Genomic DNA, 11,747 nt, shown 5'->3' with positions numbered 1-11,747 from the left:
CTTCTGAAGACAGATCAATCAGTAGTAACCATCATCTGAAGTCCCTCTTCCTTTCCTCCTCACGTCCTGCCCCTGCTTAAGTTAGAGGTGGGACCACATGTGGTCCTCATTTTACAGGGGACAGAGGCCCAGTAAAGGTGGGCCATGATGTGGATACTAAGTAGCAGTGTCAAACTAGAAGGGGTGTCTCTGGCTCTGATCTATTCACTTAGAGAGATGGGGAACATTTCGTTCTTTAAGTTTCCTTCCAGTCTAATGTTCCCCATCAACTGTTGTATTTTTCAACTGTTAGCATCTCAGTTATCAACTCTAGCCCACAGCACTCTAACAGGTCTTTGTGAAATGAGTGGGGCCCTATGGTATGCAGCACTGCCCCCATTTTAGAGATGAGGCCACAGAGTAGGAGAGAGAATTACGTGACTTCCCCAAGTCTCCCAGGCTCACAACGACTCCCTTGCTCATGTCTTCCATGTCCTAGTAAATGGCCTCAACTTCTACCCCCAAGGCCTCAAGCAAGAAACCTGGGGCTCATTGCAGATGCTGCCTCCTTCTCCTTTAGCCCCCACATCAAACTGGTCATTACGGCTATCTGTTCTCTCTCATCACTGTCTCAAGATTCTTTCTCCTACTCTTCATTTCTGCTGTATTACTGTCTAGTATTAATTTCTGCATTACTGCGTAGTATTGATAAGAAAACAAGATGAATCTGTGTTTCAGGGAGGAATCTCTGTCCTCAGACTCATATAAATGAAATATAACTTCATCTAGATTTACTTCAGTTTCTATTTGGAGCCTCACGACCACCAGGAATGCCACTTTCCATAGGAAGAGTAGAAATTTAATTCCAATATATTTTGGTTCATCCCTCCACACCCCACAGCTCTGTTCCATCTCTCTGATATCACTGCTTGTTCACTGGCCTTGGGTCCTCTAAGATCTCTCTGGAGTCTGAATGCCCTTTGCTCTCCCCACTTACCCAAGAACTCTGCCCAGTTAGCATCATGCATAGACCCTCTCTTCAGGACCCATCCAATGCTCTGGGCTTCAGAATTGGGAACCACCACGGGGAGGCTATAACCATTCCTTTCTGGAATCTTCCTACTCCCAACTTCCTCCCAGCCCCACCCCACCCGAAGGAAGTCTTAATTATGGTTTTAGGTTTAAAGGCACTCCCTCTATTGTGGTTTTTACATCTCACTTAATCTCCTTAGTGAATATGAGCTTTAGCCAGAGACTAGCAGGGTGTTTTCTGCTATTGCTCTTCTTCCCTGAGACAATTAAACTGGACCAACTTCTGGGATGGAGATGGTTGAGGGAAAGTTCAGAAAAAAAAATAAATAAAGGACAATACACAGAGGAGAAAAACATCAATTAATATCTCAATTAATATTACTCTAATGCTTGTATTTATTTGTACTTCCTCAGAAGAGGGCTGGTGGAGGGAGGGAACAAAAAGTGCCCACAAAACTGAGAAGGCATCTCGAGATTGAAAAACGAGGCAGGCAGCTCCACATAATCAATGGATCAGTTTACTATAGGGTAACGTACTCACCGGGTGGGATCAGGCAGATGACGATCTGAAAGCCTTAACAAATGCACTCTGCACCACCAAAGGGCCATTGGGACAATTTTATAGTTAACCTAGTGTATGGGGGTACATGCTTGGAAACAGGATATGAATTCCTAAGTCAACATTTATGAATGGGTAACTAGTCTCATGGGTGCCAGGATTACATCAGCAAAGGTCTTCATCATTGTTTGGGGACTAACAGAGCATAGAGGCAACCTAGTCCTAATGATTATTAAATAATATGTATTAACTACAAAGCCCTTAATAACAGAGAAGTGATTTGCCACATAGTACAGTCCTGGGTAGGGTCAGTGGAAGGACAGGAGGAACTCTATGGCCCAAGATGGCATCATTTATGCTAATAGCCATACAAGGACCCTACCTCTAGCTCAGATGATTTTATTGTACCTGGGACTTATATAAACTGCCAACTCACCACTTCCACTTAGATATCTAAGAAGCACAATGATACAACATAATTATTGCTGTTTTGAGCATTAAAAATCTCCATTGACACTGAACCCCTGACACAAAGCAGGATTAAAAATAACCTCAAATCTACACTTAAGCCATATCTGGTTTATTCCAGTATAGGTAGCATCAACTTTCTAGTATCCTCATCACAGAGAGGAGCCCCGCACCAACTGGGAAGCTGGTTCTTGTGTGTTGAATAGCTACAGGGTTAGAGGCCATTATCCGTTGGATGATAATCACTTCTTATTGGGTAGTTGTATGGTACTAGCTAATTAAGAACTTTGTGAATTATGCTTTCTTTGAGAAATATTACTTAATGGATTTCAAAGTGCTTTGTTAAATTTGCGGAATGTAATTATTATAAGAAATATATTCTTCTGAACGACTGTTGGGTGGGGAGTGGGAGAAATCTGTCCATCAACAAAATAGGAATAAACTTCCTAATCTCAACAAAGGCAAATGGCAGAATCTTAAGACTACACTTTCAGGGACCATTTCTATTGTATGTTACCAGAGAAGTGTTTCTAAATAGCGTCAGGCTTCAAAAATCCTAATGAGCTGTAGTGCTTTTTTCTGAGTGTGAAGCTGGCCAGTAGTGCCACCTGGTGGGCGTACTGCTTGCTCTTGATTGTTCTTTTTTTCCTTTGGGAAGGATAAAGGGGAGAAAACTCAAGCTGAAGGATTCATTTCTGATGTAATTGCTTATGTTTTGTTCTTCATCCTCACGGTTTGTTTCCTTTACTGAAGAGGAAAGGGGAGGGGTGACATCGGGTATATTCTTTTAATTTTCTTATGGTAATATTACGGGTGTGTATTGTAAGAAAACTCTCAGAACGTTAAAGGTGGGAATTCCCTGGCAGTTCAGTGGTTAGGACTCCTTGTTTTCAAAAAAAAAAAAAGGTTAACAGTTTAACTCCTTCATGGCTACTCACCCTTTACTAAATGTTACCAAATATTTCCTTTCCGTTATAAGGCAAGCAGTTCTTTTCACTCTGCTTATTTTTTATATAACTGCATGACACTGCTTTGCTTTTTTTTCTTTTTTGGGGGAGATCTTAGTTCCCTGACCAGGGATTGAACCCCAGCGCTCAGCAGTGAAAGGGCAGAGTCCTAACCACTGGACCACCAGGGAGTTCTCAATATTGCTTTACTTTTTTTTTTTTTTTACATCTTTATTGGAGTATAATTGCTTTACAATGGTGTGTTAGTTTCTGCTTTATAACAAAGGGAATCAGTTATATATATACATATGTTCCCATATCTCTTCCCTCTTGCATCTCCCTCCCTCCCACCCTTCCAGGTGGTCACAAAGCACCGAGCTGATCTCCCTGTGCTATGCGGCTGCTTCCCACTAGCTATCTACCTTATGTTTGGTAGTGTATATATGTCCATGCATCTCTCTCGCTTTGTCACAGCTTACCCTTCCCCCTCCCCATATCCTCAAGTCCATTCTCTAGTAGGTCTGTGTCTTTATTCCTGTCTTACCCCTAGGTTCTTCATGACTATTTTTTTCTTAAATTCCATATATATGTGTTAACATACAGTATTTGTCTTTCTCTTTCTAACTTACTTCACTCTGTATGACAGACTCTAGGTCTATCCACCTCATTACAAATAGCTCAATTTCGTTTCTTTTTATGGCTGAGTAATATTCCATTGTATATATGTGCCACATCTTCTTTATCCATTCATCCGATGATGGACACTTAGGTTGTTTCCATCTCCGGGCTATTGTAAATAGAGCTGCAATGAGCATTTTGGTACATGACTCTTTTTGAATTATGGTTTTCTCAGGATATATGCCCAGTAGTGTAAGTGATTTTTAAATCTGTTGTGTAATGTCTTAGGATAGAACAAACCACAGTATATTTAGCTGTTGATTTGTCACACTATATTTAACCATCAAGTTTCTTTCCATTCTTTGTTATAACAAGCATTTCTGCAATGAACATTCTTGTGTGTGTTGTGCATATGTGTGAGTTTTCCTTAGGAGTAGATAAGATGTGGAATTATTGAGTCAAAGAGTATGTATACTTTAAGTTCCAAGATACTGCCAAATTTCCTGTTACCTCAGTACTGAAATCTTAAACCCTGTTAACAATGTGTGTGGGGCTTCCCTGGTGGCGTAGTGGTTGAGAGTCCGCCTGCCGATGCAGGGGATGGGGGTTCGTGCCCCCGTCCGGGAGAATCCCACATGCAGCGGAGCGGCTGGGCCCGTGAGCCATGGCCGCTGAGCGTGCGCATCCGGAGCCTGTGCTCCGCAAAGGGAGAGGCCACAGCAGTGAGAGGCCCGCGTACCGCAAAACAAAAACAAAAACAATGTGTGGAGTAATACCTGTCTCCATTTATATTCTCTCTCTGAAGAAATAATCTTAACTGTTGCTCTAATTTTAATTCCCCTGATTACAAACTAGATGGAAATTGTTTTCATATTTCATGGTCATTTATATTATTTTCTTCTGTGAATGCTTATTAATATATTCTCTACAGTTCAATAATGAAGTATGTGTGTTATTTTATATGTATGATTTCTTTGTATATTCTGGATATTAGTCCTTGGTTATAACTACTCTTTACTTTTGTTTATGATTACTTCTGTTATTCGTATCAGTACTGATATAAAGGCGTACCTCATAGATACTACAAATTTGGCTCCAGACCATCACAGAATAGTGAATATTGCAATAAAGTGAGTCACACGAATATTTTGGTTTCCCAGTGCATATAAAAGTTATGTTTACAGTATACTGTAGTCTATTAAGTGTGCAATAGCATTATGTCTAAGAAAACAATGTACATGCCTTAATTAAGAAATACTTTGTAGACAAAAAATGCTAACCATCATCTGATCCTTCAGCAAGTCATAATTCTTTTGCTGGTGGAAGGTTTGAAATATTGCGAGAATTACCAAAATGTGACACGGAGACACAAAGTACGCAAATGATGTTAGAAAAATGGCATTGATAGACTTGCTCAGTGCAGGGTTGCTACAACCCTTCAATCTGTAAAAACTGCAGTATCTGTGAAGCACAGTGAAGCAAAGCACAGTAAAATGAGGTACACCTGTGGTTGGGTTTATCGATCTCTCTCATAGTTTTTCATTTTTCTTTTATGTGAATTTTACATGCCTGTTTTTTTTTCTTTTAATTTTGTGACTGAAAGTTTGTGATCTTTGACCAACATCACCCCTTTCTCCCAACCACCCACCCAGCTATAGCAAGATAGAGGGAGACAGCGAAGATAGTGCCCACCAGTCTCCAACCCAGCATCCTGGTAGAATGTTCTAGTAGACTCTTAGTTTGGGTGGGATAGGCTGCTTCTGCCCTGGGCCCTTGGAGCAGGTGAGTTCTTGAAGACCCGTTTCTCAGATCACTACAGTCTTGTGGAAGCGAGTCCTACTGTTTTTCAAAGCTAGATGTTTTGGGGGCTCATCTCTCTGGTGCAGGTCTTAAAATTTGGGGCACCCAATATAGGGTTCAAATCCTTCCCTCTTCAGAGAGAAGCTCCAGGTTTTGAATTCCCTCTTGATTGTGAGTTATAAACTGGGGATGAAGTTTATAATGAGATTGTATCCCAGCCTCTCCTACCCACTTCAATGTGGTTTTCTTCTGATTTACCAGTGTGTAGTTGTTGCTTAACCAGCCTTTATGTTTTTTCCAGAGGAAATTGTTCCATATGTAGCTATAGCCTCAGTGCGTATGTGGGAAGAGGTGAATTCAGGATCTTCCTATGTCATCATCAAACTGGAATCTTCAAACATACATTCCTTTAATATTTCTTCTATGACTTTATAATTTTTCTATCAATTTCTTTAACCATCAGGAACATACTTCTATAATTGGTTAAGGATCTAAACTTTTCTCTGTATGTATGGAGACAACTTTTTGAATAATTTACTTTTCTGAACTGATTTGAATAGCCACCCTTTTTATATACTAAATTTCAATATATACAAAATTTCAAGGTCAAAAGAGATACCTTGGCTAGAGATTCAAGTTTGGTAGAAATTGGCATTTACATGACATTTGGATCTTGCAAGTGAAAACAATCCTGAGGTTAATGTGTAGAGTAAGAAGAGGAAAATTTGAAAGAGAAGACAATTAAAGAAGGACGAGGTATGGAGTAGAGATTCAGTGCCTGCTGGATCTACACCCCACGGGGAACCACATTTCTACCCTAGGAGCCCCATCAGGGACACAGGTTCCTGCCTTCAGATTAGGCTCAGGTCAGCCCTGAAGGTTCCTGTGACTCTACTTTGCCCCTTGATATCCCTGGGTCTCTGATCAGCATTAACTCCTTTCTAGCACCACTTGTGGGAGGAGAGGTTGGTTCTTACAACTAGGGGGCACTACTGACATTTCATGCATGCAATCATTGGATGCTGGAAACATCTTGCACAAATGCACAACTGTCTTTCTCAAAATGCCAATAGCATCTCCTTTGAGAATCCCTGGAAGAGAGATTAGTAAGGAAGATATTGCAAATCTACTGGAGAAATGATGGAGAGCTGAGCCAGAGAAGTGGCAAATAATTCAGGGGAAAGAATAGGTATAAGGAATATTTATGTAGTAAAATCAACAAGAGTTGGTCTTAGATGGATGATCCAGGATAAGCAAGATGGAGGAGTCAATCAAGATTCCCAAGGTTGTACCTTGGGCAGTGGGGTGGCTTAGTATTTCATCCATCAAGATAGAAATGCAGGAGCAGGAGCAGATCTGGATAGGTAGGAAATGATTAAGTCAATTAGGAACACATTGAATTTGAGATCCCTGTGGGAGATTGTATGGGAATACCCAGCAAGCCAGGAAACAGGTACAGATAAAAATCCAATACAAGAGACTGGGAGGGAACAGCCAGGTTTGGAAACCACTCCTGGCGTATATCCATATGGATTAGTAGCCTCTGTGGGAAACATCCCACTAATCCATACAGACCGCTGTGTTACATGCTTCTCCAGCCAAGGCTGCCTGTGGCCTTGAGGATCCAGCACACTGATAGTCTACATGCTCTGCATTCCAAGCCTCTTCTGTGACTTGCTCAGGTTTTACAGCATACCGGGGAAGAGGCTAGGGCTTAGAAGTGGACAGGCTCTGTGAGGAAACTCTCACCATGTTCAAAGATGGAGGACATTAGCACCATCTCTGGGACACCTGAAGGATTGTCTTTGAGAATTTGGGAAATGGGGGCCCCTCAGTGACCCCCCTGAGAGAGTAATCCCAATCCCAAACCGTGAGGTCGAGAATGTGTGAGAGGTTTTAGGTGTACCTAACAGGAGTATTTGTGTCCCAGTTTCAAAACTTTTAGCACCTGAACTTTAAGTGTGATTCCCGTGGCCGTCCATAAACCCTTCTCAAAGTTTAGGAGGTAGATTTTCCTTGTTATTTTTTTTTCACATTTCCTAGATGAAGTATTATTGGGAGAGAGTTTTCCATGGGTCTCTTGAGCTCCTACGTGTCTTAGTGGGTATGCTATCCAGACCATTTCTCAAGATTGAGTTTACAATGAGCAACCTTGAGGGGTTAATGTCCATGTCTCACCAGGACAAAGCACAGGCTTGTTTACTGCTTGCTATAAAAGCAAAGGATTTACTAAGTTCAGTGTTCCTCAGCTGTGAAGGAAACCCACTGCATCTGTGCCCATGGTGTCAACATGTGGGGTTTGAGGGCAAAGGAGATGTTTGCAAACATGCTGATGCTCATGCTGCTTACTTTTTGTGCCATCAGTAATAAAGTCCTTTGTCTCAGGAGTCTCATGTCTTCTACCAATGTTTATGAGACAAAAACAACTTATTCACTTGTAGGCAGGGGGAAATCAAATCCCAGTTCCTTCAAGTATGTGTTACTTCTGTGATAACAAACCAATCAACATTATTATACAGTTAGAAATAATTCGTCTCTAGCAAATTGTTATTTTCCTTCCATGATTCTCTAGGTAACGTTGATTAAAATGCATTGATATGTGTCTATAAACAAATACCTAAAAAGAAAGTAGAAGTCTAAGTCATTACATTTTATGAATATTTTCTTTCAGATAAAACATACTTCTCAAGCTAGTATTCCTCAAATCTTAGTGAAATTCAGTTTTCTAGTAAAAAATAATACTGGGTAGTCTAGGACTGATCCCTGCAGCCATCTCTTTCCATAGTTGGTATGCTACAGTGATTTCCCTATTTATCTTCTCATATACCTAACAGTAGGCATGGGATTCTGCTCACACATCATGTATTCCTCCAACTCCCACCCTCCCGTTCTTCTGTAGCAGCTCAATCTGCTAATCTCTCTAGGACCAGTGGCCCTAGCCCATCTCTCCGTCTTTATCTTCTGAGGTAAAATGCAAGTGAATAAGACAAGCCTGATCTCTGAACATGGCTACCAGTCACAATTATCTTTGTCTCTCCTCCCTTTTTACTTCTCTTAAAAGTTTGAAGTATCCTTTTTGGGTGGGCAGAGAGAGACTAAAATTAGCTAATCTGAAACTTTGATTGTGTAATTCCTTGCTATTATAAGTTAAATTCTGTTCTAATCAAGGAAGCTGGAGTTAAAAGAAGACTTTGTCCCTCCTCGCAGTACTTTGAATTCTGTCCTCAGAACATGGCTCACTTTCTTTGAGAATTTGACTTTTTATCTGTCAACTGAAAACTGTGGATGGCTTTAAACTGGGAATAAACAAGGACTAGGTATGCATTTCTGAGCCATCTTTTTGGTTTTTATGTGGAGAACGACTGAAGGGAACTGGAGGCAGGAAGACCAATGAGAAGACAGTTGCAGTGGTTTGCAGTGATCCTGAGGAGAAAGGATGGTAACCTGGATTAGCAATATGGATGGGAGGATGAGAAAGTTTAAGATATTTGAGATAGTTGATGGTGCCAGGTGTAGTTTTAGGAACTTTTCCTAGGGAGAGACATAAAGGAATCAGAAATGACAATGAGATTTTTGGCTTTAAGCAACAGATTGGATTTTGAAGCCATTCCTTGAGATAGCTAACACTGGGGAGGAAGTTTGGAGGTGAACATAGTGTATTCAATATGGACACATTGAGTTTGAGGTACTTTGGGACATTAATTCAACTGGAATGACCAATAAGTAACTAAGTAATCATCTCACTCTTGTGATGCTCCAAGGACAAAGAACAAGATAAAGTCAAAGGGCCAATATTGCTGGAACAAAGAGTTACAGGACTCTTATCACTATGTCACATTGCGACCATTACAATGTCCCAAAGCCCTCCCAAGCAGCATGCCCTGTCCCTTTCCCATCCCAAATAAGGAAAGGTATTTGTCCCATTCTCCTCACGCTCTGCACATTGTAAGTATACATACCTGCCCAATCAGCAGATGATTCCCAGGTTCTCTTTTTCCCTGGCTATAAAAACAGACCAGAAACCCTTGCTCAGGGTCAACTCCCCCTGGCTATCAGGAAGTTGGCCTGCTGTTCTGGCAGTGACCCTTCCCTCTAATAAATTCTATCTTCTTTTCATTCTTCCTTGTGTCTAGAAATTCTTTTCCAACCTGCATTCGGACCATGACAACTCTGAGTGTGAAATCCTTCCAGTGGCACACCATTGCTGAGAGTACAAATTTCAAATTTCTTAACAAGACTTACAATTTACCTTTTTAGTTTTGCCACCTATTGGAAGCAGATAGGGTAGGGGGTCCCCAGAGAAAAAGAACCAGTTACAGCTTTTTGACATAAGAGAAGACATTTTGGGCTTAAGCCATTTTGTGATCTTGAAACTGAGCAGGACCCTGTGGGTCCCCCTTGGATACAAAAACCTTTCTGTGTCCCTTGTTTCTTGTTTTTAGGAAATAGGCTTCATTCAGCTTCCTTGACCTTCCGTGCGTTCCAAAGGGCAGATTCAAACCATTACTACAGGGAAGGGAGGGAATGCAGAAAGGAGGAGCAGTCAAGAAACAAAAATGCAGCCTTGGGGCAGGGTCCTGGTTCCTCCTCAAGTAGTATACATAACAATATCTTTGAGTTCTTCTGCAGAACTGGGGCCCCCAACCAAGTGGAGGATGGTAACTTCAGGCTGAGTGCAAGATTCCTGGAGCATCACCCTGTTACCTCACCACCAACCAATCAGAAGAAAGTCACACACCCTGCAGCCCTCACCCCAAATTTTGCCTTCCTTTTCTGGGCCCAGTGATGACAATCCTGTTTGGCCCCTGTGTGTTTCAACTGCTTACAAGGTTTATCTCCTACAGGGTCCAACAGTTTCAGGATAAATTGTTGTTACTACAAGGGTGGAAGCTGGTTTCAGACATGGGATAACTTGATTTAGATCAGGTAGAGAGAGACTTCTACTCTACTAGGCAGGACTACGCCCACTCTCAGCAGGAAGTAGTTACAGAAGAAAGAAACCACTGCCCCAATTCCCAAGAAGTATCTTGAGTATGAAGTCTCTCAGTGGGGAGTTGTTAGGGGAACCACTGACCAAAACTACCCACCCTGGCCAGGCACAATAGTAACCACTTGCATACGTTATCTTACAACAGGAGGTCCTGGTAAGGAATGCGGAACTAACAAGCTACCACCAACTGAAAGGATTTGGGAAAGGTCAAAAGGAGAGAGGAGACTCCAGTCCATATGTCCTGCCAACCTCCCAGAATCCTCACTGAATCCATCTTGGCTGAATGATGCATGTGCCACCAAGAAGGACCCTGAGTTACACTGATTGGCCAGAGACAACCCAGAAATTAACCCCATTACCACAAAACCTGAGACTGCAAGACGTGGCAAAGCACTCTCCTGGGTTCCCTTACTCTGCTGCTCTCTGCCCAGGTGCCCCTTCTCAATAAAGTTTCTTGCTTTGTCAGCACCTGTCTCCTCCACAATTCATTTCTGAGTGTTAGACAAGAGCCCTGGAAGGGGTCCCCCTTCCACAACAGAAGAATGCTCACAATGGAAGGGAGTGTTCGGGAGTGTTTCAAAGGAGGAAAAATACCAGGTGCACAATATAACACTAACTAATAAGTAATCATTTGTAAAAGCAATTAACTAGGAAAAGAAATCACTTGTGGGAGGCAAGTGAAAGAAAGTGAGTAGAGCATAAAATAATGGAGACTAAAACTGCTTTAGCTAGCTTTCAGCTGCAACATTCTATGCTGGATTCTCCTTTTCAAGCCCCTTCATGAATATGCGTATATGGCCCAACCCCTTCATGAATATGCATGTTCCCTTAGCTTAAGATTTCTTCAAATTTGCTGTGCAGGGAGACACTGCTTTGGGAAAGATCCCAGGTGTTCCCCTTACTTGCTGTAAGTAATACATCCTTCCTTCTGATATTGGCTTGGTTGTGTCTCGTCTCAACACCGAACAAAATGTGAACCCAGTTTTCAAGGTAATATAATCCCTACCTACAGTTGCTCAGCCCAAACTCAAGTTTAGCTCCTCAAGGGAGTAATGCTCTCTGTAGTCTCAGGGACTTTGCCACCCCTTCTGTCAGGAACCATTTTCTTTTCCTTTTTTTGCATTCAACAAAGAGTGAGGACCAGCTAGATGCTGAGAGAAAATGGTGAGCAAAAGACAAACTCCATGCCCTCAGGAGCTTACAGTATAATGGCGGAGTTAGACGCTAATCCAATAATTACACAAGTAATTAAAAATTAAGTTAAACTAAAAATTAAAATTGCAAATGACATCAGAGCTGCTAATGGCAGAATGAGAGCCTATAATGAGAATTTTGACATACTGAAGTCTTGCCT

The 11,747-nt window shown here is 41.6% G+C and overlaps 1 non-coding gene across 1 annotated transcript; it reads left to right on the top strand.

Annotated features, from left to right (window-relative positions):
- The first annotated feature begins 2,516 nt into the window (after nt 1-2,516).
- Nucleotides 2,517-2,727, top strand: LOC137206282 (small nucleolar RNA U3). Its single transcript, XR_010934597.1, has one exon. It is a non-coding gene; the product is annotated as a small nucleolar RNA U3 (small nucleolar RNA).
- The last annotated feature ends 9,020 nt before the right edge of the window (nt 2,728-11,747 follow it).

Source organism: Pseudorca crassidens, chromosome 14 (assembly GCF_039906515.1).
Source record: "Pseudorca crassidens isolate mPseCra1 chromosome 14, mPseCra1.hap1, whole genome shotgun sequence".
NCBI classification, from domain to species: Eukaryota; Metazoa; Chordata; class Mammalia; order Artiodactyla; family Delphinidae; genus Pseudorca; species Pseudorca crassidens.
Note: the sequence above shows the minus strand (reverse complement) of the source record. Positions and strands in the feature narration are given on the sequence as shown.